The following is a 13576-nucleotide window of genomic DNA, read 5'->3' on the forward strand; positions in this document are numbered from 1 at the left end:
TGGATATTAACCCAAAAGCTTGGATTACTCAAGATGTATTATCCACAGGTCACATGAAGCTCAAGAAGTTGGAAGACCAAAGAGAGAATGCTTCAGTCTTTCTTAAGAGGGGGAATGCAATATTCACAGGAGGAAATATAGAGACTATGTTCAGAGCAGAGACAAAAGGAAAGGACATTCAGAGACTTCCCCACCAGGGGATCCATCCCATATAGTCACCAAACCCAGACACTATTAGGGATACCAAGAAGTGCACGCCGACAGATGCCTAATATAGATGTATCCTGAGAGGCTGTACTAGAGCCTGAGAAATACAGAGTCAGACGCTCTCAATAAACCATTAGACTGAGAACGGGGTCCAAAATGGAGGAGTTAGAGAAAGAATTGAAGGAGCTGAAGGGGTTTGCAACCCCACAGTAAGAACAACAATATCAAACAGCCACATCCCTAAGAGCTCCCAGAGACTAAACTACCAACTAAAGAGTACAAATGAAGGGACCCATGGCTCCAGCAGCATAAGAAGCAGAGGATGCCTTATCAGGCATCAATGATAGGAGAGGCCCTTGGCCTGGTGAAGGCTCAATACCCTAGTGTATTGAGGAGAAATCAGAAAAGAGGATAACATTTGGAATGTAAGTAAAGAAAATATCCAATAAAAAATTGTGTGTGGGATACAAAAGAGGTTTATGAACCAGAGAAAGGCTCTTAGTTTTCAATGAGTGAACCATCAAACCAACTAATAACCTGTGTAGATCTTGTGAGGTGGCCTCAAAAATTGTATTTCTCTGGATGGACACAGGACCCAAAGGTAATGTTACTGTGTATGTAGGACAATAAATAGAATTTGGCTAATGTCTGTGTTCTTATCTATACCTAGATCCTCAGTGACTTTTGGCCTAAACTCTGAAAGTCTCAAGAAGCAACTTCTGGTTTCTTTTGGTGAGAAAAGTGCACTTCTAATGGACCCGTGCAATGGTAAGTTCAATGGTCTTCTTGCTAGGACATTCTGTCTGTCAATGCCAGCGTTCTGACACTGCTTTTATGTAAAGCATAAGCCATTTTCTTGTTGTGTAGGTTTGGGAAGCCTACAGCTCCAACATATAAACCTGGGAAGGTTTATTTCAGTTTCCATCACCAAGCTACTAGGGTGTTGGTTGGTGTTTATATCATCACTCTATCAACTGTTTTATTGCTTATAAATAATGGACCAGATGGCCTTTGGCATTTGACTTTCGTAACCCTTGGCTTTTTTACCTGTGCCCCAGTTCCTGAATCATGACCAGAGGTTGTATTTTATTAACAATGCTTTGGCCCATAAGCTAGCTTTGCTCCCCTATAGCTCATAACTTATATTAACCCATTTATACCATTCTATATCTGCTGCATGTTTACTTTTCTCTAGCCAGTTTTAGATGCCTGGCTTCCTTGGAGTCCTGACAGGGAATCTCTCCTGCTCCTGACTATCTCTCAGAGTTCCTTTCCCTCAGCTGAATCTCTCCTGCTTCAGCTTATTGGCTGGCCATGTGGTTTTTTATTGAAAGGTGATGCTTCAACACAATACAGAAGAGATTGTCCCTGAACTTTCCTTACTCTAGAACAAGGCTTGTCAAATTGCTACATGGATGTAGAAGTAGAATCTCTTAATGGGGAATAAGTTAGACTAAATAGCAGTGGTTATAGACAACTTGCTTATGTATGTGTTTAATGGAAATATTTTCATATGTAAAGCTATTGTTCTATGATATCAGGAAACAATTTCAAATGAATTAACAGAGTTTAAGAATAAGTTCAGAAAGGTGGACATTTGAAAAACATAGCAGAAACCAAAATAAAGTTTAAAAATGTAAAACATCAGCATTTTGAAGTAACTATCTTAGATGTTGTGAAGCCAGATTTCATCAAAAGCCAATATTTTAAAAGATGTACCCAAACAGATTTTCCTGTGTTTAAAGACAATAAACTTTATATCTAACACACTTAATTTGCTAATAAAAAAACTATTCATTCTAAAGAAATTTCTAAGAGGCATACTATAAAAAAGCACTTTAAAAAAAAATTTCCCAAAGGGCTTCATTCCAAAAGATAAGCAAACTCCAATCTAAGCCTTCTTTATGACTGTGTTAAGTACATCTATTACATTACATCTTGCTATAAAAGCCCTTCACGTGGAAGGCAGCAGAAATGAGATCTGTGTTCTGCATGCCAAATCAGCGCAATGCTTCCCAGCTGTGCTAGCGTACAGAGCTGGCCTTTCCCTTTAGAGTCCGAGTAATGAGTTCTAATTGATGGTGGTGATGGAGAAGCCAGTGATTTCATGTAATCTCATTCACTAGAGTTGTGAGCAATCACTGTGTCAGTTTTAAGTTCTTACAATGAATGGGATGCACTTGAAGCAATGAAATTGGTGCTACACAGAATTTGCTAATAAACTTGCTCAGGAAAAGCAAAGTCACACACTGTAGAATTCAGCTACAAGAGTGCCACCTCTAATATGACTGCAAGAAAAGTGTGTACTAACTGGGCTTGTTAGAGTCTTTCGAGAAAGGAAATTTTGTAGCATAATTGAAGTTTAGGGTTGTTGAGAAAATCTCTGCTAATGTTTATCCATCAAGATTAAGCTTCATTCTCACAACAAAAGGAGATAACCCTGATTTACAATAAGCTGTAAGGCTCTGTCTCATATCAAAGAACATGCCTCAAAGAAGCAGCTCAAGGGGAATAGCACAGGGTTGGGATTATCACCAAGTCTTGGTCCATTATTAGCAACTCTGCCTTCTTGTCAGAAAAACATAATTCAGCCTGGTGGTCAGGATGACCCTGGGTAACAACCATTAAAAAGAACAATACTGGTGTATTTAATCCGTAATTTCGACAACTTGTCTGTTGTATAAATCTGCTTTCTGCCCAAGTAGCCAGATTTGCAGGATTTTTTTGTCCAAAATGTAAAGTGGAACCAGGACCTAAGAGAGATTTAAAGATGAACATATATATGAAATACATAAGTCTATGATACATATACATTAGTAAAATCTTCCGTTTGTGACTGGCTCTTCTTTGAGCACTAGCCAGAGTTGGACATGCAGTGTGTTTTTCTTTTAATAACCTATACCCATGTGGAGTGATTTGTCACTGGGAACGTGTACATATTCTATAGCAAATGGGCAAAATTATTTTCTTAACATTTCTCAATTCTGAATCTAATAGTCTATTTTTAAAAGTTGTTGGTACTGAGTTGGTTTTTTTTTGTTTTGTTTTGTTTTGTTTTGGGAGTTTAAAGGTGGAAATAAATGAGAACAAAATATGATGATGAATATGTATGAAACTCCACAACAAGTCGCATTACTTTCTGTTCCAACCTGAAATTTTAGTTTTATTTCCCATAGTTGAGAATTTCCTCATTATATCCACATTTTTTTTCTATAGTTTGCTTAGTTTTAAAATAACCGTAAACCAGTGAGATGACTTTTTGGGTAAGGGTCCTTGGCCAGTAAGCATGATAACTTGCATTTGATCCCTGGAACCTACATAGTGGAAAGAGAGAAATCCCCGAACATTGCCTCTTATCTTCATGTATATGTTCACACACATGCATACACACAATAAGCTGTAAAAATCTTAAAGATTGGCAAATAACCTTCTGTTTGGCTGAAAGTCACTCTAAGTCTGCTGTGCTCTCTAAAGGTATCATGCAGTAAACCGAGTAGAGATCATATCCAGAGGCTAGGCAAGGCCTAGGTTAGGTTGGAGGACAGGCCCACCCACTTACCTCCAAATTTTAAACCCATAATTGCTCCTGTCTAGAGGGAATATGGATTAAAGTGTGGAGCAGGGACTGAAGGAAAGACCTATTGTCCCATGTAGGGATCCATCCCATATAGAGACACCAAACTTAGACACTATTGTGGATGCCAAGAAGTGATCGCTGACAGGAGCCTGATGCAGCTGTGTCCTGAGAGGCTCCAATGCAGATGTGGATGCTCGAAGCCATCCATTGTCACAGGGACACAGATGGAGGAGTTTTGGAAAGGACTGAAGATGCTAAAGGGGTTTGCAACCCCATAGGAAGAGCAACAATATCAACCAAACAGAGCCCCCAGAGCTTCCAGAAACTAAACCACCCATCAAAGAGTACACATGGAGAGACACATGGCTCCAGCTGCATATGTAGCAGAGGACAGCTTTGTAGGGCATCAATGGGAAGAGAGGCTCTTGGTGTGTGAAAGTTAGATGCCCCACTGTAGGGGAATGCCAGGGTGGTGAGGCAGAAATGGGTAGATGGGTGAGGAAGCACCCTCATAGAAGCAGGGGGAGGGGTGATGGGCAAATGGGTTTGTCCCAGGGAAACAGGGAAAAGGATAACATTTGAAATGTAAATAAATAAAATATCCAATAAAAATAGACTCAGTTATGTAAAGGTCTGGCTAAAAGTCCTTAGACACTCAGATACTTAAACCAAGATGCTGTGGCTTCATTATAATAAGTTTGGTAGTGTCCTCCTTTCAGGTTTATAATTTTGTTGATCTTTGAATTCTTCTTTAACAATTTGGTGGTATTCAGCGATAAATCTATCTGTCCTCAAAATTGTATTTCTTGGAAGGTTTTCATTACTGTTTATGTGCCATTAATTATTATGGGTCTTTTTAACTTGTTCTTTTTACTGTATAGGTCATAAGTATATAGGAATGTATCAATTTCATGTGAATTATGCAGGTTCATTAATTTATTTTCAAGGTAACACATAATGATTCTCTGAATTTCATTAGAATGTGTTGTGACTTCTCCCCTTTCATCTCTGGTTTTATTCATTTGAGTCTTTCTCTTCATCATTCCTCTTGGTTATACTGAGCAGGTACATGCTGACCTTTTTCTTTTTTTCTTTTTAAGCTCCAAGTTGTTGTATTTATTGTTCTTTTGAGCTCCATTTTCTTAGTTTTTGTCTTGATCTCTACTGTTTTTTGCAATTTGCTTCATTGTGGGTTGTCTTGTTCTTGTTTCTGTAAGTCTCAGAGATGGATCTCTGTGTTGTTTGAGACATCTCTGATTTTTCAGTATAAGCACATATACTCAAAAGTTTTCCTCTTGGCCACCACAGACTAGCTCTTTCAGTTTTACTTAAATCTATGATTAAAAACAATTTTTTTCTTAACCACTGTTCTGGAAACTTCTATTTTATTTAGAGTACTTCATCAATCCATTGTTTTTTTTTAGTGAAATTAAGGTAATATTAAAATTAAAATTTAAATATTTAATATTAGTGAAATTAAAGCTTAAGTATAACACTATTTATTTTTGTAGCAACCCATTCTATTTTCCTTTCTTTGCTGCCTTCTTTAGTAAGTACGTTTATTACTGCATTTTTTATTAGTGTGCCAGATCTATTCTATTAGAGATTTCTCTATGTGTTAAAATATACACATTGTTCTTGAGAAAGAAAGCTCATGAAATAATCAGTAGACATCTAAAATAACATTCCCAGCTACTCTAAATGGTGGCATACCAGGAAAGGGTTCAGCAGCAGTGACTGGCCATCTGTACTATCACTGAGCATAGAATATAAGGGCTGCATCTACCTTCAGTGTCCATGGGGAATTCTGAATTAGAATTGTGGATGACTAGAAATAGGTTCGTAGATATGGTCCTCTTCCTTACAGAGATTGGAATGATAACCATAGCAACAGAGAGAAATTACTGATGTACTATCGAGTCAGCAGTTGCAATAGAAGCACTCAGGAATCCACTCATCTCTGTAAGTGAATGCGTCTCTCTTTTCTAGTATTCTCTCTCTTTTTAGCTTAACATAAATGGTGCATTAGCCAAGAGCATGCCCTTTACTGTGTTCAATAATTTATCCCAAGCAATGCTTAGATGATTCTCAATGTTTGATTTTAACTTTACCTTAATATTCAGATAAAATACTGACTCATCCTAAGATAAAGTTAATTGCGTTATTCCCGAAGTCTTGACACAGTTTTGCATATAAGAGTTCATACAATTTTCTGAGATTATCATAATTTGGTAAATGTAAATTCTCCAAAGGGAAAATATGATTAGGAATGACACCTTCCCCTCAGAGATCTGGACTGGAGGTTTCTGAAGGAGAAATCGAGTGATGTGTGCTTTTGGAATGTAAGGGGATAGCTTGTCCTACTGGCTAATGGCAAAAATAGTCTACAAGTAGTGAACAGCTAAAGAAGCAGACAATATCTACTAAAGAAAATATGGGAAAGCACACAGGGTACCATTTGCCTTCCAACATTTCCAAAAGAATATTGGAAGTAGTGCAGCTGGTGAGCCCATCAAATGGCCACATACTGTATCTTATTAAATACCACTTCGCTTTAATCCTGGGAAAATGCTATCATCAGAATGCCTACAAAAGGTAAAATCAGGTGCAACAGCCCCACCGTGAGAGGCAGTCTTCAAGGGTTAGAATTCCTATTTTGTAGGATTAGAATTTAGAGTGGCAGAGAATTCTGAACCCACAAGAGGACCCAGTGTTTCTGAGAAGGGTACATTGCCTGGTGAAACGTGGACGCCACAAGATTTACTACTTCAACTGGGCAGAGGATCCAAGGCTACAGCTGTGACATCTTGGACTCCATTGTTTGGCTCTAGAATATAATGCAGAAACCAAAGTATGCAGACTCAAGTGGGACTGTAGAAAAATACAAAGTCTAGTTTTGTTTGACTATTTGATTCTGTCTGCATTGTGGAGGGTCAAAGTGAATATCAAAAAAAGGGGAACAGCTAAAAAGCTTCTACGGTACAAATCTATATAATATAATTCATGAATGTAATGAGATAGAAGGCAGGGAGGAGAAAGGTTTCAAGGTGAAATTTTAAAACCTACTGAATTACATCTGAATAACATTTTCTTCTCCCAACACTTTTGGATCTTACTTGTATAATTTTACTTAATTTTTCTCTCTTATAAAAGTTTTGTCTCTTTGGTCTGTTACATGCTATAAATTGTTTTATCATCACTGAAAAATGTAGATGTGGCCTTTTGTGGATGTGCATGCATGTGTTCATGTATGTGTACATGCGTGTATGGATGTATTAGTACTGGGTGTATAGGTTCAAGGTAGACAGTGTCTCTCTCCCAGAACCTGATCACAATTCAGCTAGACTCATTGGTCATGAAGCCTCAGGGACCTCCCTGTCTCTATTTCTTCCAGGCTGGGATTACGGGTCTGTGCTTCAGTACTTGGCTTTGTTGCATGGCTGCTGAGGTTGGAGCTTAGGTACCCATGTTTGCATGGTGGGGCTTGTATGAGCTGAATCATCTTTCCAGACATGGTGGAGCCTTTTCTGCTATGGACTAGTTGTTCACCCACTCTGGTGGAATGAAGAATATCTTACTGGTACATGAGAGGCACACTGACTCCTCTTTCAGGTATAAAGTGAAGAACTTGGAAGGTGAAGATGAATGCACGAAGTCTTGGAAAGTGTGTCGAAGAGTTGTAAGGACACAAAGCTCAATTGATTTGAAGGACAAGTAAAATAAACTAGCTTTGCTATGTAACTAAATAGAATGCTTTATCATTAAAATTAGCTCTGTAGACCTTCCCACCATTGGATATGGAAATGAAAATTTCATGGTTGTATTTAATAAAAAAAGTTTTTATAACTTCTAAAATTTTATTGACTGTATACTTCCAGTATGCTGAATTTCACAAGGTTAGTTTTTATGTGAGCTAATGTTCTGTTCTGTCTGATAGTCAACTTTTTAGATTTGGTAAAACCTCTGGTTGGATAGGGGAAAGAGTATTAAGAAATGTTGTAAGGATCAGAGTTAAAATGATGTTTTATCTTCCCCATAGTTAAAAAGAAAAACCTGCTTTAAGTCCACAACACCTGGAAACACATTTGTAAAGACTATGTCATTTGGACCAATGCTTAACTTGTACTATTCTCTGCAATTAATCAGTGTGAGCTTACATATTCCTTTAATTTTCTGTTTAGCTTTAGGTCAGATATATTAGTATGCGTCTTTCATACATTTCTATCATTTAGAGATTAATTTATAAGAAATTATTTTATAATTGGAGTAATTAAATTTATAATCATTCAATAGTGGTTTTTATTTTATCCCAAGAAGGAATTAGTAAGATTTTCTTCAAATTAGTGAACAACCATAATTATAATTTACAAGGCATTTTAGGCAAGGAGTCAGACCAAGTGGCGCTCTTCCCTTTAACATATGTTTTCAGTACTGGCAGGAGTTAAAAGAACATTAAAATTACTTTGCAAATGATTTTCTTTTAGTTACACAAACGTCTGAGGTTATTTCTGCCTGTACTCTTAGAACAGGGTTTTGTTTCCTTTTTCTCACCTTAATGACTAAGAGCCACTGCTTTAGGTCGTGGCGTAAGTACTGCTCAGTTAAGCTCTGATTCTTCTTCCCCGCTAAAAGGTGCACGTCACCCTCTCAGTGAGAAGGTCCCTGACCTGCTGTTTCATGTCAAGAGAAAAACCACACTAAACCAAACCTCTGCAGAGTCTCATCATTAGACTCTTGTTCATGGTGCTACATGAAGGGAAATAATTATTGTGTCTTTTGTTCTAATTACCAGTTATTATACTCTTTTATTTTTTGACAAGCAGGGAATGTAATTTTTATATCTTTGATCACCTTATTTTGGTCAACTTAGTATATGCCAATTATCTTTCCTTCCTGGATCAAAAGAAGGCCACACCGACAAGTCCTGAATTTGAAGAGATGCAGATAGATCGTTGCTAATGAAGATTCTAGAGCAGGAAGCACTGCCAGGGGCTGAAATCCCCAGAGTGAGGTCACTGGGCTCACACCATTTCCAAGTTCTCCATCACCTATTTACCGAGGGACCTGTGTGCACACAGGACTGAATCCCACACACCAAGACTCTTTTTCTAAGTCATTTTTTTTCTTAGACATTTGATGTGTCCTCTCAGAGAAAACAACACTCTGTGTGCTAACTTTCATCTTTACAGGCATTATCTGGAAAGTTAAAGGTGATAGTAGCTCACTTTTCATCTAAGAAAGAGGTTATAAAGGAAAATGAGCTGGTGAATTCAAAGTTTAGTAGAGGAAATACATGCTGTCTGACAGCAGCCAGAGTAGCCAGATGAACTGTTGGTTTTTATGGGTAGCTTCCAGAGCAACCAGACATTAGCAGGTTTGAGAAGTAACCAAGTGTGTATAAGACCAGTGCCCCTAGACAGACTGAAGCTGACTCTTTACAGCTGTGGTTGGCTTTTTTTCCTCTGAAATGTTCTCATGTAATTGTTCATAGGAACATAATGTCTGCAATGTAGACAAAAACAACCAAACCAAACCAAACCAAACCAAACCAAATGAAACCAAACCAAACCAAACCAAACCTGTACAGACAGACACATACAGAAGCTCCCACTTGCACAGTTGTGCAAACTGGCATTATGGCATGCAATCTCCAAATATGTTTCATCATATTCAAAGCTATCCCAGGACACCCAGATTGCCATAAGCAAGAACTATAATACCTATATGTAGTCACTGTAGAGGCCATGACTGAGAGATTAGAAAGGCAAGCCTGGTCCAGAAAGGATCTTTGAACAGTAAAACTGGATTCTTGTGCTGAAACTACAAAAGGCTTAGGAGTGCACATCAATCAAAATAAGCTACAACTCAGGGGTAGCACAGAGCTCCTGCTCTATGTTTAGCCTTTGCTCAGGCTCAAATGCTGACTTCTTTTTTCCTGGAAACTACTGCATAATTGGCCACGCCACGCAGGAAGACTCACCTAAAATTAAGAATGAGTGTTCCACTTAGAAAGTTCCATTTCCAACTTATTAAGAATGTTTTTCTATTATTTTTGTTGGTCCCTTTGCTATGATCTAAGCAATTCTTTAATACTGTGATGAAAGGGCGATTATTTTCAATCATCTCACAATCAATTGCCATATTGTCTACCAAAAAAATAAGCAAAATATAAAAGTTTCAATGAGCTTAATGTCTTCTGTATTCTATTTTCTTTCATCTATTGCATTTTGCATCTAATTTCTTGTTAATTAATGTTCAACTTTAGAGTAAATGTAGCACATTATACTCAAACTAAGTATTTTTGGAGGTCAAACACAGGAACTCTTTTTCCCTAAAATACTCAAATAATAATTAATTAGCTCCTATAATTGACTGTGATCTCCCTTAGGGAAAGTGTTTACATTGTCCACTGACTTTATTACTTGTATTTATTAAGTGCTCAGCAGTGTGTTATGAGTGGATTAGTAATTCACAGGATGTAGAATCCTTATTCATTATAAGATGTTAAAAATAAATAACAAAAGTGATATGATTCATGTAGACAAGTATTTCATTAGACTATGTTCCATTTTAATGAATGTGTATATTGATTTTTTTTTAACAATGTGGGTGTGATGACGCAGAAGGATCACACTGGAGATCCTAAGTCAATTTTATGATGATCTTAGTTTAATAATAAAGATGTGTGACCGAGAAGTGGGGAATTTGGGTGGGGAAATATTATCCTGGAGTGTATGTGACATTTAAATTTCTAGATTTATTCTTTAATTTCCCATTTTATATATTTTCTTCTCTGTGGTTTTATGATAAGGTTGAATTTTGTATTGCATAAACATAGATCTCTACTTTTTTCTGACTCTCTTCTTATTTACAATAGATTTTTCTTTCTCATATAATATATGGTTTCCCTGCCCTCTATTCCTAAGTCCTCCTCCCCGCTTCACTGCCCATCCAGATCTACCCCTTTCTGTTTCTTTTTAGAACACAAAACTGGGTCTAAGGATAATAAGAAAATATAATATTATAAACAAAAACTCATACATTGGAATTGGGCAAACAAACGAGCAAACAAACAGGCTCAAGAGAAGGCTCAAGAAACAAAGACCCATTCATTTGTACATTCATGAATACTATACAAGCACTATAGTGGGAACTATGATATATGCAAAGAACCAGTATAGTAAAAAGAAAGAAGAAATAAATATATAAATAAATAAAAATAAAAACTAATAATATAAAATAGAAAAGGAAAGTCCTGACATAATATTGTGTGACAAGGAACTTCCTTTTTAAAAAAAATATTTAATTTTTTCTTTTACACTCCAGATTTTATCTCCTTTCTGGTCCACCCTATGACTTTTCCTCAGCCCATGACTCCTCCCTACTCCTCCTGTCTCTGAGAGGATGTCCCTACCAGTAACCCCCACCCCACCAGACCTCTAAACTCCCTGGGGTCTCTGAGACGTGGAACTTTCAAAGATGTTGTTGAGTTTGCTTTCTGTTGATCTTGTGCTGGTCATGCACCTAAGGGAGCATGTAGAGAGATGACCAGAGTTGGAAAGCATTGGTGGTTTGGTGGTAGTTGTGCTGGGGTTGGTGGTGGTGGTGGTGGTGGTGGTGATAGTGATGGTAGTGGTGATGGTGGTGGTAGTGGTGTGTGTGTGTGTGTGTGTGTGTGTGTGTGTGTGTATGTGCACGCATACACACGCACACACGTGTGCTTGGGAGGAAGGAAAGGAGGTAGAAATCTAGTGTAATAGAAAGTCCCAGGTTTCTACAAGGGTGAACCTAGCAAGAACTGCTAGTAATGGAGGACTCAAGGGTGACTCAACCATCTTCTGCAACCAGAAAAGGCTTCCAGTGGTAGGACTGGAACACTAACCCAGGTATAAAACCTTCAACCTACAATCTTCCCTGCCTGCAAGAACTGTGGGGACAATGCTGTAGCAGAACTTGTGGGAGTGGCCAACCAAGATTAATCTAATTTAAAGTACAGGGTACTAGAGGAAGCCCATGCATGGATGACCTAGAGACCTAGGATAGAAAAAAATCAATAAAAGAATTTTAATAATATTCTTATATATTCATAGATTACTGCCTGGCCCAATCATCTGAAAGTCTTCTTCCAATTGATTGGGGCAGATGGGGATATCCACAGTTAAATATCAGGTGGGGACACTGTCTACATTGGAGATCTCTATTTGGTCCCTCCCCTTAGAGCTTGGATCTCCTTTTGGTCCCTCCCCTTAGAGCTTGGGGATCCCCACAGAAGAAAGGAGGAAGAAATGTAGAAAACATAGGGGTCAAGAATACCAGGAGGTATCAACTAATGGTTTCTTTGGGGCTCACAGAGAATGCAGCAGCAATCGTGGAGCCGGCATGGGTCTCCACTAGGTGTACTGCGCATGTGCTTTGCCGGCATGGGTCTCCACTAGGTGTACTGCGCATGTGCTACAGTTGTTACCCTGATGTTGTGGTGGAAATCCTAACAGTGGAAGTGGGGCAAGCATCTGACTCTTCCATCTGCTCTTGGAACTCTTCTTCCTACTGGGTTGCTATGATGGTTCGTGTTTAGTCTTCTTGTATCTTGATATGATGTGTTTAATGGATATCCCTGGGAAACCAGGAAAAAGGAGTGGATCTGGGGAAGAGGGGTGGTGGGGGTAGTGTTAGGGACTCTGGGAGGAGTGAAGGGAGGAGATATTGCCTTGAGGATGAACTGAGCAGAAAACAACAACAGCAACATAAAAGAGTAGTTGGGTTTTGCTAGTGAGACTCCCTTTGAGGAAACTTTTGACTTGCCTCCTGCAGTCTCCAATGCTTAAAGCTTCTCACACCAAAAGATGTTGACTTTAACATACCACATAGGAAAACAATCAGCACACTTTTGTTGAATATTAATGAGATATTTGAAATATCATTTATAAACCCCTAGGATACTGAAGCCTATTATAGAAGTTCTTGTGGATTAATTTCCTTTATTTAAATTAAATTTTTTTTTTTTTCTGTTTGAGACAGTCTCACAGATCCCAGGGTGGCCCTGAACTCACTCTGTAGTTTAGGCAGGCTGTACCTCCTTACCAAGTCTGCCTCCACCTCCATGTGTTGGGGCCGTAGGTATGTGCTAGAAGATTATATTTTGTAATAATTCAAATCAAGCCCATGTTTCTGATTTTTAAATGTAAGAATAAGGAAGCATCTGTCCTTGTGGGATGGGACTAGTTACTGCATTAAAATCAAGATGTCTGAGAGAAAATTTTTTTCCTATTTTGGTAATAGTGGAGGTTTTATGAACACTCAAGGCACTACACAGACTATAAACCAAACCAACAACAATAGTAGTGGTAAAGAGTGTTCTCTGCCTTAAGGAGGTACGTCTCCATTTCCACCACTGATTTGTATATGCTGCATATATTTGTATATATTATTATGCCAACCAATCTTCTCAACAAACCATTCAGGGTTATTGTCTTATAGATAAAGAGACAGGTATACAGAAGTACTGAGCGAAGGTATTTAAAACATGACCATGGGCCTCTTTGAGTGAGGGAATCACAGTCCATTACAGGACAGAATGGGCACAAATGGGAAGTAATTAAGAGATACAGTGGAGATCATGAAAGCCTTTTGTACTACTTTATCATGAAAGCCCTTGGATATTTTGTCCTACATTATCTGGGAGGTATGAAGGGAGGTCACTATCCTGAACTTGCACCATTTCTCATGTACCTCCACAGTAAAGAGTTCAAATTTATTTTATTTTAAATAGAAGAAAGTAAAATGCCAAAAGAA

The sequence above is a fragment of the Micromys minutus genome, assembly GCF_963924665.1.
Source record: "Micromys minutus genome assembly, chromosome: 23".
Lineage (NCBI taxonomy): Eukaryota > Metazoa > Chordata > Mammalia > Rodentia > Muridae > Micromys > Micromys minutus.